This window comes from Salmo salar, chromosome 22 (genome assembly GCF_965601325.2).
Source record: "Salmo salar chromosome 22, fSalSal1, whole genome shotgun sequence".
In the NCBI taxonomy this organism is placed as follows: Eukaryota; Metazoa; Chordata; class Actinopteri; order Salmoniformes; family Salmonidae; genus Salmo; species Salmo salar.
The window spans coordinates 40,917,478-40,935,750 of record NC_138312.1 but is presented as its reverse complement, the minus strand read 5'-3'; the positions used below and the strand labels follow the sequence as shown (position 1 = coordinate 40,935,750).

General features: G+C 42.4%; 1 protein-coding gene across 2 annotated transcripts in view; it reads right to left on the bottom strand.

Annotated features, from left to right (window-relative positions):
* Positions 1 to 18,273, bottom strand: part of LOC106583528 (receptor-type tyrosine-protein phosphatase gamma) — a 258,643-nt gene that overhangs the window by 159,430 nt on the left and 80,940 nt on the right. The window lies entirely within an intron of this gene.

Genomic DNA, 18,273 nt, shown 5'->3' with positions numbered 1-18,273 from the left:
ATTTATAACATTTTTGACATGCGTTTTTCTCGATATTTTTGTTGTTATTTTGTCTCTCACTATTCAAATAAACCTAACATTAAAATTATAGACTGATCATTTCTTTGTCAGTGGGCAAACATACAAAATCAGCAGGGAATCAAATACTTTTTTCCCCCACTGTACATATAAATAGTTAAGCAGTTAGATTAAACTATTTTGTAAGATAAATGTTTTAAAATGAAACATGTATGGAAACAGGTGAATTAACACTCCTAAGTTAGCAGGCTCAAACAAGCTAAAACCCACACGGTAGCAAAAACTAACTAGCAGACAATGTTAAGTTAGAAATGATTTAAACACACTTTGCTGTAGGCTACTATTTACTAGTTAACAAAAAATAATGTATGTCATAAAAAATATATTCACTCCACCCAGTATTGTAATCAAAACTTACCAGAAAGGCTCAGACAGTGTGGTAGTGTGGGCTCAAAAGCATCTCATTAGTGTACAAGCTCTTGAGAATCAGCTGCACATGTGGTGGAAGAATGCACTGTGCATGCAGAGGGATGCAATTCCATTGAATTGGGGATAGTTTAACCAAAAGATGCCACAATACCTAGAATTTACTTATGTGTATCCCACAAAAAAAGGTTCACTGTTATAAGCTAACTTTTTTGATGAATTTAAGCAAAATTCCCAAAATGTCCAGGCTTAACTTCCCATGGAAAAAACACCAACTTGAACATAACCAATATACTGTCTTCACAGTATATAATCATCAATTAGATCACTAACAGCTAAATAAGTACTCTGTCTGGAACAAGGATGAACTAAGGAAGTGAATCCAGATGCAGCACTGGAAATATTTTACAACTATTGATGCAAATTGTTGACAAGCATCCACCTGTTAACCTCTCTAGGGTAGGGGGCAGTATTTTCACGGCCGGATGAAAAACGTACCCAAATTAAACGGCCTACTACTCTGGCCCAGGAATGAGAATATGCATATTATTAGTAGATTTGGATAGAAAACACTCTGAAGTTTCTAAAACTGTTTGAATGGTGTCTGTGAGTATAACAGAACTCAGATGGCAGGCAAAAACCTGAGAAAAATCTAAACAGGAAGTGGGAATTCCGGTGCTTGTAGTCCTTTCAAGTCATTGCCTATCGAACACAAAGTGACTTAGGGTTCATTTTGCACTTCCTAAGGCATGGGTGTCAAACTCTGGCCCGCGTAATTATATTTGGCCCGCGAGACAATACCAAATTACTACTAGAGCTGGCCCGCCGGTATTATACAGCGCATACACCGCTAATACTACGAATCCCATAATGCTCTGCTGTGTTGTTTTCGCGCGCCAATCAGGACAGGACCCAGAAACGCCCTCTCCACTGTGACAGTAGTCATAGCAACATAGACGCTACAACTGTCAGCGCGCTATCCCTTCCCAAAAATGGCGAAAAGAAAGGCAGAAAACAGGAGCTTTCTGGACAAGTGGGAGGCAGAATATCTGTTTACATATGTAAAAGACAAACCTGTTTGTCTTGTTTGTGGAGTCAACGTGGCTGTAAGTAAGGAGTACAACATTAGACGACACTATGAAACGAAACACCATGACAAATACAAGGACCTGGACATGACTCAAAGGAGCCAGAAAGTAGAGGAGATGAAAAGAAGTTTGGTTTCACAACAGAATATGTTCAAAAAAGCCACATCACAAAGTGAGGCTGCTGTAAAGGCTAGTTATATAGTGGCAGCAGAGATCGCAAAATCAGCCCGGCCCTTTAATGAGGGAGAGTGCGTGAAAAAGTGCATGATGAAAGTTTGTGACCTCGTATGCCCAGAGAAAAAGCAAGCATTTTCAAACGTGAGCCTGAGCAGGAACACAGTAGCTGATCGCACATGTGATCTTGCCACCAATCTGTATGACCAGCTGATGGAAAAGGGAAAAGATTTCGTTGCGTTCTCCCTCGCTGTGGATGAGAGCTGCGACGCATCTGATACTGCTCAGCTGTCAGTCTTCATCCGTGGAGTGGACTCAAATCTGTGTGTTACGGAGGAGCTATTGGGATTCAAATCAATGCATGGCACAACCACAGGAAAGGAAATCTTTGAGGAGGTTTCCAAATGTGTAACTGAAATAAAGCTGCCGTGGGATAAACTCGTTGGATTAACGACAGATGGTGCGCCAGCGATGTGTGGTAAAAAGAGTGGACTGGTGGGCATGGTTCGGGAGAAGATGCGGGAAGAGAACTGTGCAGGTGAGCTAACTGTTTACCACTGCATCATACATCAGGAATCACCGCCGGTGATTCCTGGCGGTGATTCAGGTCTGAATCACCGCCAGTTTAATTTTTTTCTAGAGGAGTGTGGTTCGGAATACGCAGACGTGCCGTATCACACAGAGGTGAGATGGCTAAGCAGAGGAAAAGTACTGAACAGATGTTTCGAGCTGCGTGAGGAAATATGTCAATTCCTGGAAACCAAAGGGAAGGATACAGCAGAGCTCCGGGAGCAAAAGTTTCTGTGTGAGCTGGCCTTTCTCTGTGACATCTCGAGCCATCTCGATGCGCTGAACCTGCAGCTTCAGGGACGGGGGCGCATCATCACAGACATGTACGCTGTAGTGAGGGCCTTTAAAACTAAACTAAACCCTTGCCATTTTCCCTGCTGCCAAACCATAAAAGCGCAGATCTCTACCGCCGTGTTCCCATGCGCACAGTTTGCTGAAAAACTCAGTGTTCTCGCCGCTGAGTTTAGCCGGCGATTTGCCGACTTCGATGTCCAGAAATGTAGGTTTGAACTGCTTAGTAATCCCTTCGCAGTTGATGTGGAAAATGCACCAACCAACATCCAAATGGAGCTGATTGAACTCCAGTGCAACGACACGCTGAAGTCAAAGTATGATGCTGTGGGCGCCACACAGTTTCCACGGTTCATCCCTGACACAATGCCTCAGCTCCGCACCCAAGCTGCTCAGATGCTCTCCATGTTCGGCAGCACTTATCTATGCGAGCAACTTTTCTCCTCGATGAAGATGACCAAAACAACTCACAGGAGACGTCTGACTGATGAACACCTTCGCTCGATACTGAGGATTTCTTCAGCTCAGAGCCTGAGCCCAGACATTGATGAACTAGCATCCAAGAAGAGATGCCAGGTATCTGGCTTGGGCACATCAGATTAGATCAGTGTGCAATAATTAACGTTTTCTTTGTGCACTTTTTCTTGCTACAAGGCATGGGCTTGAATGGTTGATTGATTTATTATAATTTTATTTGTAAAATTATTAGCCAGTGGAAAAAGTTTTTGGGGGTATTTAAATCAGAAGGCTGCAAATAGAAAAGAGGCATACGATTTTTATTTAAATTTTATTTATTTAATAAATGAATGCCATTGATGTGTTTTTTCATTTGAAATTCGATTTTGCATGTCTCCACTATTAAATTATATATTGTATGGTAATAAGCGATGCTTGTTCCATATTCAATGTTAAAGCAAAACTTGTTTGGGTCCATATTAAAAGGTTAATTTGTTCAATGTTGGCCCGCGACTTTGTTCAGGTTTTACATTTTGGCCCACTGGGTATTTGAGTTTGACACCCCTGTCCTAAGGCTTCCACTAGATGTCAACAGTCTTTAGAAAGTTGTTTGAGGCGTCTATGATGAACAGAGAGCGAACAGAGGAAGTTGGAAGTTGTTGACTGGCGTTCATTGGCGCGCGTTCACGTGAGAGTTAGCTGTGTTCCAAAACGTTTTTCAAGACATTGCAATCGTCCGGTTGGAGTAAGGCCCTAAAGATTGATGCTATACAACGTTTGACATGTTTGAACGAACGTAAATATAACTTTTTTTGACTTTTCGTCGTGACATTTTCCGCGCTTCCTACATTTGGAGTAGCTAACTGAATGCGCTAACAACAAGGAGCTATTTGGACATAAATTATGGACTTTATCGAACAAAACAAAATTTATTGTGGACCTGGGATTCCTGGAAGTGCCTTCTGATGAATATCATCAAAGGTAAGTGAATATTTCTAATGAAATTTATGATTTTAGATGACTCCAAAATGGCGGGTATCTGTATTGCCTAGTGTATTTTTCTGAGCGCAGTACTAAGATTATTGCAAAGTGTGCTTTCCCCGTGAAGCTTTTTTGAAATCTGTCACAGCATTTGCATAAAGGAGATGTTCATCTATAATTCTTTGAATAAAAGTTTAATATTTATCAACGTTTATGGTGAGTATTTTTGTAAATTGTTGTGCTGATTCACCGCCAGTATTGGAGGCAAAATATTTTCTGAACGTCACGCGCCAATGTAAAATGCTGTTTTTGGATATAAATATGAACTTTATCGAACAAAAAATGCATGTATTGTGTAACATGATGTCCTAGGAGTGTCATCTGATGAAGATCGTCAAAGGTTAGTGCATAATTTTAGCTGGTTTTCTGGTTTTTATGACGCCTGTCCTTGCTAGGAAAATGGCTGTGTGCTTTTTCATGTGTTGGGACTGTCCTAACATAATCTAACTTTATGCTTTTGCCATAAAGCCTTTTTGAAATTGGACAATGTGGTTACATTAAGGAAACGTGTACCTTTAAAATGGTGTAAAATAGTCATATGTTTGAGAACTTTGAAGTATGACATTTTGTGGTTTTGAATTTGGCACTCTGATTTTTCACTGGCTGTTGAATAGTGTGAACCGTGGGTTATTTTTGTTAAGTTTAGTCACAGCGTTTCACAGTTTCTCAGTATGCGAACCAATTAGCTGAGCAGCCTGACTTGTTTGACACCTTGTTTGCCACCTCTTTTGCATTATTTACACTTGCCTTTGAGTCATAAAATGCTTAAATTCGTCAATCCAGGGGGCTCCAACTGTTCTAAAAGTACATTGACAGGTTAACCTGTTGGGGGTAGGGGGCAGTATTTACACGGCCGGATAAAAAACGTACCCGATTTAATCTGGTTATTACTACTGCCCAGAAACTAGAATATGCATATAATTATTGGCTTTGGATAGAAAACACCCCAACATTTGTTATTGAAGTAGAAGTCCTGGGAGTGCATTCTGACGAAGACAGCAAAGGTAATAACATTTTTCTTATAGTAAATCTGATTTTGGTGAGTGCTAAACTTGGTGGGTGTCTAAATAGCTAGCCCTGTGATGCCGGGCTATCTACTGAGAATATTGCAAAATGTGCTTTCACCGAAAAGCTATTTTAAAATCTGACATAGCGAGTGCATAGAGGAGTTCTGTATCTATAATTCTTAAAATAATTGTTATGTTTTTTGTGAACGTTTATCGTGAGTAATTTAGTAAATTCACTGGAAGTTTGCGGGGGGTATGCTAGTTCTGAACGTCACATGCTAATGTAAAAAGCTGGTTTTTGATATAAATATGAACTTGATTGAACAAAACATGCATGTATTGTATAACATAATGTCCTAGGGTTGTCATCTGATGAAGATCATCAAAGGTTAGTGCTGCATTTAGCTGTGGTTTGGGTTCATGTGACATTATATGCTAGCTTGAAAAATGGGTGTCTGATTATTTCTGTCTGGGTACTCTGCTGACATAATCTAATGTTTTGCTTTCGTTGTAAAGCCTTTTTGAAATCGGACAGTGTGGTTAGATTAACAAGAGTCTTGTCTTTAAAATGGTGTAAAATAGTCATATGTTTGAGAAATTGAAGTAATAGCATTTCTAAGGTATTTGAATAACGCGCCACGGGATTAAACTGGCTGTTGAGTAGGTGGGACGATTTCGTCCCGCCGACCCTAGAGAGGTTAAGAAATGTACTTTTAGAACAGTTGGAGCCCCCTGGATTGACGAATTTAAACATTTTATGACTCAAAGGCAAGTGTAAATAATGCAAAACAGGTGGCAAACAAGGTGGCAAACAAGTCAGGCTGCTCAGCTAATTGGTTTGCATACTGAGAAACTGTGAAACGCTGTGACTAAACTTAACAAAAAGAAGAAATTAGAATACCAAACCAAAATAAATGATATAAAACACAATGGAAAAAGACTTGAGTACCTTAAATTATATCATGGGCAGACAACTCAATTCATATCCATCATTCATTGAAGTTGGTTGGTCATTTATAACAAATCCTTTCGATATTGCCAAACATTTCAATGACTATGTCACTAGTAAAACTCAGAAGTGAAATGACAACATTGAACAGTGAACCATCATATTTTTGTATAAAATATAATAATGAAAAGATAAGAACTGCTGTATTGAATTTGGTAAAGTTGGTGTGGGAGAAGTGGATAACCTATTGGTATTCATCAATAATGATAAGACACCAGGTATCGACAACACTGATGGGAAACTATTGAGAATGGTAGCAGACTGTATTGCCACCCCTATTTACTATATCTTTAACCAATGCATAAAGGAGTGGGTGTGTCCACTGCCTAAAAATAGTAAAGCACCCTTTGCTGGCTCTAACAGCCGCCCCAATCAGTTTCCTGCCTGTTCTTAGTAAACTGATAAAGAATTGTGTTTGACCAAATGCAATGCTATTTTTTAGAGAACAACTTCCAGCATGCATATAGAGAAGGGCACTCAACTTGTACTTCCCTGACTCAGATGATTGGTTCATATAAATGGATAATAAGATGATAGTTGGAGCTGTATTGTTACATTTCAGTGGAGCCTTTGATGCTCTTGATCATAAATTGTTATTGAAGAAATTCACTTGCTATGGTTATACACAACCTGCCATGGGTTGTAGGCTTAATTATTCAATAGAACCCAGAGAGGGTTCTTCAATGGAAGCTTCTCTAACCTCAGATATCTATAATGTGGTGTCCCTTAGGGCAGTTGGCTTGGGCTGTTAATCTTCTCTATTTTTACAAATTATTTGCCACTGGTCTTACACAAAGCTAGAGTGATTATGTATGGGGATGATTCCACACTCAACATGTCAGTGTCACGATCGTCGTAATGATTGGACAAAGGCGTTCCACATCAGTGTCACGATCGTCGTAATGATTGGACAAAAGCGTTCCACATCTTTATTACAACGTGAAACTTCAGCAAAATACAAAAACAATAAATGATCAAACGAACCGTGAAGACAGTGAAGTGCAAATAGGCACCTACACAAAAACAAGATCCCACAAAACGCAGTGGGGAAATGGCTGCCTAAATATGATCCCCAATCAGAGACAACGCTAAACAGTTGCCTCTGATTGGGAACCATTCCAAGCTCACCAACATAGAAATAAACAACATAGAACACCCCCAGTCACGCCCTGACCTACTATACCATAGAAAACCAAGGGCTCTCTATGGTCAGGGTGTGACAGTTAGCTCACTGAAATTCAAAATAAGGAGTATCAGCATGGGTGATTAATAAAAAATTGGTCTGAAATACAACTAAAACTAAAAACATTGCATTTGTTTCAAAGCATTCTCAAAGACCTAAACCTTAACTGGAGTTGTGCATTAAGAGTGTGACCATTGAACACGACGAGGAAGCTAAACAACTAGGTACTGTATTACATTGGATAGTCAATTATCATGGTCAAGTCATATTGACAAAGTTGTTGTGAAGATGGGGAGATGTATGTCTGTTATAAAAAGATGATCTGCATTTTTGACCTAAAAATCTAATGTTCTAGTTGTTCAGGTTCTGTTCTTGTCCAATCTTGATTACTGTCCAGTAATATGGTCAAGTGCAGCAAAGAAAGATCTAGCAAAGCTGCAAATGGCTCAGAACAAAGCAGCATGCCATACAGAACTAACATCAACAGCATGCATGCCAGCCTTTCCTGGTTGAGGGTTGAAGAGAGATGAACTGCTTCTATTTTACTTTTTATGAGAAATATTACTGTGATGAAAATTTCAGATTGTCTGCATAATTAAATAACATTCAGCTCAGACACCCATACAATTTCTAAAAACAGGTTTTTAGACATTTTTGCAAATGTATTACAAAAAAAACAAATATCACATTTACATAAGTATTCAGACCCTTTACTGAGTACTTTCTTGAAGCACCTTTGGCAGCATTTACAGTCTCGAGTCTTCTTGGGTATGATGCTACAAGATTGGCACACCTGTATTTTAGAGTTTCTCCCATTCTTCTATGCAGATCCTCTCAAATTCTGTCAGGTTGGATGGGGAGCATCGCTGCACAGCTATTTTCAGGTCTCTCCAGAGATGTTGGATCGGGCTCAAGTCTGGGCTCTGGCTGGACCACTCAAGGACATTCAGAGACTTGTCCCGAAGCGACTCCTTCGTTGTCTTGGCTGTGTGATTTTCATTTTTTTATTTAACCTTCATTTAACTAGGCAAGTCAGTTAACCTGTCAAGGTATAGGGGGCAGTATTTTCGATTTCGGATGAAAAGCATGCCCAGAGTAAACGGCGTAATACTCGGGCCCAGAGTCAAATATTTGCAAATTATTAGTAGATTTGGATAGAAAAAACTCTAAAGTTTACAAAACTCTTTGAATGATGTCTGTGAGTATAACAGAACTCATATGGCAGGCAAAAACCTGAGAAAAATACAATTAGGGAAATGAAAATCTGGTCGCTGTAGTTTTTTCAAGTCATTGCCAATCGAACACACAGTGAGTTAGGGTTCATTTTGCACTTCCTAAGGCTTCCACTAGATGTCAACAGTCTTTAGAAAGTTGTTTGAGGCTTCTATGGTGAACAGAGAGTCAACAAAGGAAGTTGGAAGTTGGTGACCCAGGGAAGGGCATCAGTTCATTTGCGTGCGTTCACGTGAGAGTTAGCTGTGTTCCAAAACGTTTTTCAAGACACTGGAATCGTGCGGTTGGAATATTATTGAAGTTCTGATTGAAAAAGGCCCTAAAGATTGATGCTATACAACGTTTGACATGTTTGAACGAACGTAAATATAACTTTTTTTGACTTTTCGTTGTGACATTTTCCACGCGCGTCCTACATTTTGAGTAGCTTACTGAATGTGCAAACAACATGGAGTTATTTGGACATAAATTATGAACTTTATCGAACAAAACAACATTTATTGTGGACCTGGGATTCCTGGAAGTGCATTCTGATGAAGATTATTAAAGGTAAGTGAATATTTATAATGCTATTTATGCATTTAGATGACTCCAAAATGGCGGCTATCTGTAATTGCCTGATGTATTTTTCTGAGCACAGTACTCAGATTATTGCAGTGTGCTTTCCCAGTAAAGTTATTTTGAAATCTGTCAATGCGGTTGCATTCAGGAGATGTTAATATATAATTCTTTGAATAACAGTTTAATATTTTATCAACGTTTGTGACGAGTATTTTTGTAGATTTGTGCTGATTCACCGGCAGTTTTGGGGGAAATACATTTTCTGAACGTCACGCGCTGTAACGGCTGTCTGTAAGAGGGAACCAAGGTGCAGCAGAGGATGTGTTCATCATTAGAATTTTAATTCAAAAAAGCAAGAGAACACTACAAAAATGAACAAAAACGACAGCAAACAGTCCTGTTAGGAAAATACTCTAAACAGAAACAATTACCCACCAAAACCCAAAGGAAAAACATGCTCCTTATGTGTGACTCCCAATCAGAAGCAACGAGCGTCAGCTGTGCCTGATTGGGAGCCACACACACGGCCCAAAACAAAGAAATACCAAAACATAGAAAAAGGAACATAGAACACCCACCCAATGTAACACCCTGGCCTAACCAAAATAAAGAACAAAAAAACCCTCTCTATGGCCAGGGCGTTACAGTACCCCCCCCCCAAAGGTGCGGACTCCGGCCGCAAAACCTGACTCTGAAGGGGAGGGTCCGGGTGGGCCTTCTTACGGCGGCGGCTCAGGTGCGGGACGTGGCCTCTGCTCCACCCTTGACGTCGCCCTCTTATGTGGCGCACCTGGCCGCGCCGAAGGTCTGGTGGGCGACGCTGACTGCGCCCGGCTGGCGGGCGACCCTGGTTGCGCCCGGCTGGCGGGCGGCGATGGTTGCGCCCGGCTGGCGGGCGACCCTGGCGGCTCCGACGGCACTGACCCAGGATTCACCAGGCTGGGGAGACATGATGGATGCCTGGCCCTGGGCACAGGCACAGGACTCACCAGGCTGGGGAGACAGGACAGAGGCCTGGCCCTAGGCGTAGGCACAGGACTCACTGGGCTGGCGGGCGTCCCTGGCCACTCTGTCAGTTCAGGGCAGTCTGGCCACTCCGGCAGTTCAGCGCAGTCTGGCCACTCCGGCAGTTCAGCGCAGTCTGGCCACTCCGGCAGTTCAGCGCAGTCTGGCCTCTCTGGCGACTGTTGACTGGCGGGCAGCTCTGACGACTGTTGACTGGCGGGCAGCTCTGGACAGGTGAGACCCACTGGAGGCCTAGTCCTGGGAGGTGGCACAGGATGGACCAGGATGGGGAGACCCACTGGGGGCCTAGTCCTGGGAGGTGGCACAGGATGGACCAGGATACTCCCCAGCTTGAGCCCATGGTTCACCTTCGTCCAGTAATTCCTCCCATCTCCAGGAATCCTGAACGATCCTCTCCATCTTCTCCAAAGTCCATGAGTCCTTCTCCTGGTGCCTCTCCTTCCTCTGCTGCTTGGTCCGTTTTCGGTGGGTAATTCTGTAACGGCTGTCTGTAAGAGGGAACCAAGGTGCAGCAGAGGATGTGTTCATCATTAGAATTTTAATTCAAAAAAGCAAGAGAACACTACAAAAATGAACAAAAACGACAGCAAACAGTCCTGTTAGGAAAATACTCTAAACAGAAACAATTAACCACCAAAACCCAAAGGAAAAACATGCTCCTTATGTGTGACTCCCAATCAGAAGCAACGAGCGTCAGCTGTGCCTGATTGGGAGCCACACACACGGCCCAAAACAAAGAAATACCAAAACATAGAAAAAGGAACATAGAACGCCCACCCAATGTAACACCCTGGCCTAACCAAAATAAAGAACAAAAAAACCCTCTCTATGGCCAGGGCGTTACACGCGCTAATGTAAAATGGGTTTTTTGGATATAAATATGAACTTGATAGAACAAAAAATGCATGTATTGTCTAACATAATGTCCTAGGAGTGTCATCTGATGGAGATTGTCAAAGGTTAGTGCATAATTTTAGCTGTTTTTCTGCTTTTGGTGACGCTTGTCCTTGCATTGAAAATGGCTGTGTGTAATGTTTTGTCTATGTACTGTCATAACATAATCTAACTTTATGCTTTCGCCGTAAAGCCTTTTTGAAATCAGACAACGTGGTTGGATTAAGGAGATGTTTATCTATAAAATGGTGTAAAATAGTTGTACGTTTGAGAAATTTGAATTATGACATTTTGTTGTCCCACTAGCCTCAAAAAGTTAATTACAAATGATTATTTACAATGACGGCCTACCCCGACCAAACCCTAACCCGGACGACGCTGGGCCAAATGTGCGCCACCCTACGGGACTCCCAATCACGGCCGGTGGTGATACAGCCTGGAACCGAACCAGGGTCTGTAGTGACGCCTCTACCATTCACCTTCCAACAGGGTCGTTGTCCTGTTGGAAGGTGAGCCTTCGCCCCAGTCTGAGGTCCTGAGCGCTCCGGAGAAGGTTTTCATCAAGGATCTCTGTACTTTGCTGCGTTCATCTTTGCCTCGATCCTGACATGTCTCCCAGTCCCTGACACTGAAAAACATTCCCACAGCATGATGCTGCCACCACCATACTTCACCGTAGGGATGGTGCCAGGTTTCCTCCAGACGTGACGCTTGGCATTCAGGCCAAAGAGTTCATTCTGGGTTTCATCAGACCAGAGAATCTTGTAACTCCAAGCGGGCTGTCATGTGCCTTTTACTGAAGACGGGCTTCCGTTTGGCCATTCTACAATAAAGGCCTGATTGGTGGAGTGCTGCAGAGATGGGTGTCCTTCTGGAAGGTTCTCTCATCTCCACAGAGAAACTCTGGAGCTCTGGACTATTGGGTTCTTGGTCACCTCCCTGACCAAGGCCCTTCTCCCTCGATTGCTCAGTTTGGCCGAGCGGCCAGCTCTAGGAAGAGTATTGGTGGTTCCAAACGTCTTCCATTTAAGAATGATGAAAGCCACTGTGTTCTTGGGGACCATTAATGCTTCAGATATTTGTTGGTACCCTTCCCCAGATCTGTACCTCAACACAATCCTGTCTCGGAGCACTACGGACAATTCCTTCAACCTCAAGGTTTTTGCTATGAAATGCACTGTCAACTGTGGGACCTTATATATACAGATGTGTGCCTTTCCAAATCATCTCCAATCAATTGAATTCACCAAGTTGTAGAAACATCTCAAGGATGATCAATCGAAACAGGATGCCCCTGAGCTCAATTTCGAGTCTGATATCTAAGGGTGTGAATACTTATGTAAATACGTTTTTTTATTTTTATATTATACATTTGCAAACATTTCAAATAAACTGTTTCTGCTTTGTCATTATGGGGTATTGTGTGTAGATTGATGAGGAAAACCAATAATTGAATCAATTTTAGAATAAGGCTGTAACGTAAAAAATGTGGAAAAAGTCAAGGGGCCTGAATACTTTCTGAATGCACTGTACATACACCACAATACATGCCACCAAGTGTCTCTTCACAGTCCCCAAGTCATGGGGCAGTCTATACATGGACATTATGCTGGCACACAGTCTGTTAAACCAATCATGGCATGTATCCATAGTGACAGAATGATGCCCAGAGTGATAGCTCTGAGGAAGTGGAGCTTAGAGCCCCGATTTCCAAAAGACAAGCACCCTGGAGGTTAGTAGGGCACAGTTAAATGTCACTTCCCCACCAGGAGCAACCAGGAAATCTCAATGGACAAAGGATACTAAGCAGTGAATACATCTGAACTATGGACAGGCAGTACAGTATGCTGCTGACTTGTGTGCACTGTTCTCTGCCTTGCTTATCACATAGACACCTGACTGGCTTAGTGCTGTGGTAGTTATTGACACACTGACAACACAACATTGACTTGGTTTTGTAGTATCAGTTAGTAGTATCTCTTTCCTTTCTGAGAGAGAGACCTCTTAGATCTTTAAAAATAACACATTCCCCTAGCTGCCACTTGAACATGATTCTCATTTCTTCAGAGTAAAGCTTGAGATTAATTTACTTGAGCATTTACTTCTGAAACTGTAAACGCAGAGGATATCAAAGAAAATCTAATACAACACCTAAGTGGCTTGATAATGCCTTTATAATCCTGTCACACTCGAGAGAAAGTTAGAACTTGTCAACTGCGTGGGTTTGGTTTCTCACATTGGAATTGACTTGGCATGCCATTTCCTCTGTGACTCAGACAATGGTTTACAGCTACTAGTGCATCCTGTAAAGTTGTCAGTCATCATAAAAGCAAAGTAAATTACTGGCATAAAGTAAACCCCTTCACATACAGAATGACCCATATAAATAGTTGTCTATTCCTATGGTATTACCAGTGTATGTAATAATTGGGGGTCTGGTTGATGACAGGTAGGAGTACTGTAGTACTAGGAGTCCTAGGCGGTACTAGGAGTACTACTATAGTACTAGGAGTCCTAGGCAGTACTAGGAGTACTACTATAGTAATATGAGTCCTACGAAGTACTAGGAGCAGTACTAGTAGTACTAGTAGTACTACTGTAGTACTTGGAGTCCTAGGCAGTACTAGGAGTACTACTGTAGTACTAGGAGTCCTAGTCCACTATCAGATAAGAGTAGAGTGGCTCCATGGCAGTTCCGTCTCAGAGTTCTGAGCTCAGAGTCTTTAATCGAAGCTCAAAATTAGCCTGAAACACACAAACACACACACAAGCACCAAGAGACTGAGATACAGAGAGAGAGGAAGCTCTAAATCAAACAGCCATCGGAGCCTAATTGGCCAGCCCGACCAGTTCCAGACAAAATATTGTTTTCCCTTGGTGCTATCTGCTTCCAACTAACAGACGTTCATGAAAACTGTGGCTTCCTGTTCCAGGGTGTTGGCCACAAAATGTTCAACATCCCCTGGTCGGTCTGCAAAAATAATCTCAGAGCGCAGCGAGCCTCTTGAATAAGGGTAAGGAGGAGAAAGGAGGATAAAGGGGGCCAGAAATACATTCTGTTCGGTGAGAAAATAAAAGTTCCCTCCTCCAACCTAGAGCCAGGACAACAGTGAGGAAGTAGAAAAGCTTCAGAGGCAGAGGGAGGTTTCTCCATGGCAGAGTGAAGTACTCATGAGCTCGAACTCATTTAGGCTGTACGTGATTCCTCTCATCTCCTCTTAACCGTATTGTAGGGATTGTAGGGAAAGTATTGTAGGGAAAGGTCAAATTCCCCCCCCCTCGTACCTTCTTCTCAATGCATTTTGAGGAGGCGAGGAGAGAAGACATGAGGAAAGAAGAACTGAGAAAAATGTATGGTCTCGGCAACCTCTTCAAAACCAAGTCGTTACACTATTCAGCTCCAGCCTCTTCCATATCAACGGCTAAACTAGGTCAGACCAATCAGGCCCATGTGACATGGCAGTCAGGACCTTCACAGTCACCTCTGAGCTCTCCCTGTACAATGACAAAACCTCAGGACCTTCACAGTCATCTCTGAGATCTCCCTGTACAATGACAAAACCTCAGATGTCCTCTGATAAAACAAAACCAGGTCATATCTATCAGAGAGAAGAGTAATCTCCACCCATCACCAGCACTGTGTGTACGTGTCCTCTAGAGCTGTGAAATGGAAAAGGATGAGGAGAAGAGGGTGATAAGCTGTCTTTTGATTATCAACGATTGTGTTTTGTTTTCTCCTCTGGGGAGACAATTGTGAGCCTTTCTACAGGATAAAGTGAGGTATAAAAGCTGAGAGATTTTAAATTACTCCTTTATATTATAGTTTTATATTTGAACTGTTTTATATCACTATATTCACTTAGTATGAATATATTGTTTTTATATCCTTAGAGACAGAAAGCAGTGTTAGGTTAAAGCTCTTTATGTATGAGAAGAGTAATTATTCCCTTTACACAACATGCGTCATACAAAGTGCATTCAGTGGAACATTCAATTTATACTCGTATCAGCTGGAGTGGTTAGTGTACACTGTAGGCCTACAGTAACTGCCTGCTGTACAGAGCCATCAGTTGAATCCCTCTTCATGGTTCTCTTCATCGTGGCCATAAGCCCAGCCATGCAGTATCAATTCTCCACTAACATCAAAGGCCAGTTAAATAGGAAGGGAGGAGGACTGCAGGGCAGGCAGGCATAGTGAAGAGATATAGACTGACTGTGTCCCGAATGGCATCCTTTTCCCTATATAGTGCACTACTTTTGACCAGTGCCCATAGGGATCTGGTCAAAAAGAGTGCACTATGTATAGAACTGTGTTGGACTCCTCTACTATATTGGTATTGTATTATACTGTAGGTGGAGGCAAGGACAGAGAGCTTTGAGGTGAAATGGCTCTTCCTGCCTCCCAATCCATTGACCGGTGGGTACAAACAGTGAAGCAATTGTGTGAGCAAGCAGAAGAGGAGTTTAAAAGTGTGTATAAAGTTTCCGCCGTTTCCAGAGAGTAGAGGACATGTTAAAAGAGGTGATTGTGGGATGTCATGTTCCAGAGTCTAAAACATGCAGTAACATTTAGCTCCTATTGTCACGTCCTGACCATAGAAAGCTTTTATTTTTCTATGGTAGAGTAGGTCAGGGCGTGACAGAGGGTTTTGTCTAGTTTATTTATGTCTATGTTGGTTCTAGTTTCTTTTTTCTATGTTGGGGGTTTTGTCTAGTTTATGTATTTCTATGTGGGGTTCTAGTTGTTTTATTTCTATGTTGTTGTTTTTGGGATGATCTCCAATTAGAGGCAGCTGGTCATCGTTGTCTCTAATTAGGGATCATATTTAAGTTGTTGTTTCTCCCACTAGGAGTTGTGGGAGATTATTTTGAGTAAGTGTATGTTGCACCGCTTCGTCACGGTTTGTTGTTTTGTTCATTAGTATGTCTTGCATAGTTTCACAGTTATAATAAAATGTGGAACGCTACGCTTTGGTCCCATTCTTCAGACAGACGTGACACATATTCTGTTATGTAAATTGTTACATTTGAAACATTCCTCAATTAAAGAAAACACACACATAGCATTAGGAGATCGTGAAAGAGGCTAAAACGTTAATGAAGGAGTTGGAGGACATTACACAGGATAAGTGGAATGTGATTGAAGAGGGAGACGTGCTCTGCAGCCAGCAGAGAAAACAAATCTTCTCAGTGCCCCGCCTGTCCATTATCCTGACTTATCAGCAGTCAAAGCAAAGTATGGGCCAGTGTTGGATGCACCAACTACCCTTGTGTCTGGTGCCGGACCTAAAGCCAGCCATGGGATTAGCCCACATGTCCTCTCAATAACAGGAGACTATTATTTTGAGGAACATACACTCTTAGAAAAAAAGGTGCCATCTAAGGATGTTCAGCTGTCCCTATAGGGGAAACCTTTGAAGAACCCTTATTGGTTCTAGGTAGAAGTCTTTTGAGTTTCATGTAGAACTCTTTACACAGAGGGTTCTACACGGAATCCAAAAGAGTTCTACCTGGAACCAGAAAACGTTCTCCTATGGGGCCAAAGAACCCTTTTGGAACCCTTTTTTCTAAGAGTGTATAGGTGAAGCAACAAAAATGGCCCTAATATCGCACAACCAGGAACTCTTTCTAATCACCTGAGGATTTCAAAAGGGGGGGGGGTAGTGTCCGTCCAGTATGATTTACAACCCGTATGTTAAGTTATGGACCGGGGTAGATTCCACAAGGGGAAGCTGCCACTACCTCTCCAGGTACTCCCATTCAATACCATCCACATCAGGCTGCTGTGCATCAACCATTGAGTCCTGGGGATGTTAAGGATATGTGTAAGGAGGTGCCCCATGTGTACAAACATACAGTCAATAATACAGTAGAAAAATAAGTCTATATACAATGTGAGCAAATTAGGTGTGATAAGGGAGGTAAAGGCAAAAAAAGCCATGGTGGCAAAGTAAATACAATATAGCAAGTAAAACACTGGAATGGTAGATATGTAGTGGAAGAAAGTGCAAAGTAGAAATAGAAATAATGGGGTGCAAAGGAGCTAAATAAATAAATACAGTAGGGGAAGAGGTAGTTGTTTGGGCTAAATTATAGATGGGCTATGTACAGGTGCAGTGATCTGTGAGCTGCTCTGACAGTTGGTACTTAAAGCTAGTGAGGGAGATAAGTGTTTCCAGTTTCAGAGATTTTTGTAGTTCGTTCCAGTCATTGGCAGCAGAGAACTGGAAGGAGAGACGGCCAAAGGAGGAATTGGCTTTGGGGGTGACCAGAGAGATATACCTGCTGGAGCGCGTGCTACAGGTGGGTGCTGCTACGGTGACCAGTGAACTGAGATAAGGGGGGGACTTTACCTAGCAGGGTCTTGTAGATGACCTGGAGACAGTGGGTTTAGCGACGAGTATGAATCGAGGGCCAGCCAACGAGAGCGTACAGGTCACAGTGGTGGGTAGTATATGGGGCTTTGGTGACAAAACGGATGGCACTGTGATAGATTGCTTCCAGTTTATTGAGTAGGGGATTGGAGGCTATTTTGTAAATGACATCGCCGAAGTCGAGGATCGGTAGGATAGTTCGTTTTACGAGGGTATGTTTGGCAGCATGAGTGAAGGATGCTTTGTTGCAAAATAGGAAGCCAATTCTAGATTTAACTTTGGATTGGAGATGTTTGATGTGAGTCTGGAAGAAGAGCTTACAGTCTAACCAGGCACCTAGGTATTTGTAGTTGTCCACATATTCTAAGTGAGAACCATCCAGAGTAGTGATGCTGGACGGGCGGGCAGGTGCGGGCAGCGATCGGTTGAAGAGCATGCATTTAGTTTTACTTGTATTTAAGAGCAGTTGGAGGCCACGGAAGGAGAGTTGTATGGCATTGAAGCTCGTCTGGAGGATAGTTAACACAGTGTCCAAAGAAGGGCCAGAAGTATACAGAATGGTGTCGTCTGCGTCGAGGTGGATCAGAGACTCACCAGCAGCAAGAGCGACATCATTGATGTATACAGAGAAAAGAGTTGGCCCAAGAATTGAACCCTGTGGCACCCCCATAGAGACTACCAGAGGCCCGGACAACAGGCCATCCGATTTGACACATTGAACTCTATCAAAGAAGTAGTTGGTGAACCAGGTGAGGCAATCATTTGAGAAACCAAGGCTATTGAGTCTGCCGATGAGGATGTGGTGATTGACAGAGTCGAAAGCCTTGGCCAGGTCAATGAATACGGCAGCACAGTATTGTTTCTTATCGATGGCGGTTACGATATTGTTTAGGGCCTTGAGCGTGGCTGAGGTGCACCCATG